Source organism: Phaethon lepturus, unplaced genomic scaffold (assembly GCF_000687285.1).
Source record: "Phaethon lepturus isolate BGI_N335 unplaced genomic scaffold, ASM68728v1 scaffold51593, whole genome shotgun sequence".
Taxonomy (NCBI): Eukaryota; Metazoa; Chordata; class Aves; order Phaethontiformes; family Phaethontidae; genus Phaethon; species Phaethon lepturus.
The window spans coordinates 2608-3132 of NW_010530809.1; positions in this window are offsets into that span (position 1 = coordinate 2608).

A 525-nucleotide genomic window follows, 5' to 3' on the forward strand; every position below is an offset into this window, starting at 1 on the left:
TACTTCAGAAGCTTTTAGGATGCCTCCCATACTGTCCCCTCTCCCCATTCTGCCTGCTTGGCAATACAAGGCCCTTGTTTCTTCTCCAGCATGTACCGCAGAAATCAGTAGGTCATGAACTTAATGCTATCGTCACCTAATAGTCTCCTTTATTTCTAAAAAAGAAGAGGGGGGCCGGTTTGGGGGTATTTGGGGGTGGGAAGGTAAAGTGGAAAGCATCAGTTGTGCTCCTGTGTGACCACGGACAAGGTCAGTGCAGCCAGAGAGGGGCTGAAGCATTTTTACTCTCTCACAGTAACTTTCCTCTGCCCGGCTCGGGGCATTGAACACGTGTGGCAGGAGGATACAACATGTGAAGGGTAAAAGCCAGGGCAGCAGCAAAGGAGGAATGTGCGGTACGGAGCCTTTTGGCATAGCCTCTCTCTAACACGCAGGGATTGCTAGAGGCAGCTCAGTGACGCACTTGCCCTGGCATTCCCAGAGAGATTGAAGATACGGGTTTCTATCAGCAGGGAGGATAACTTT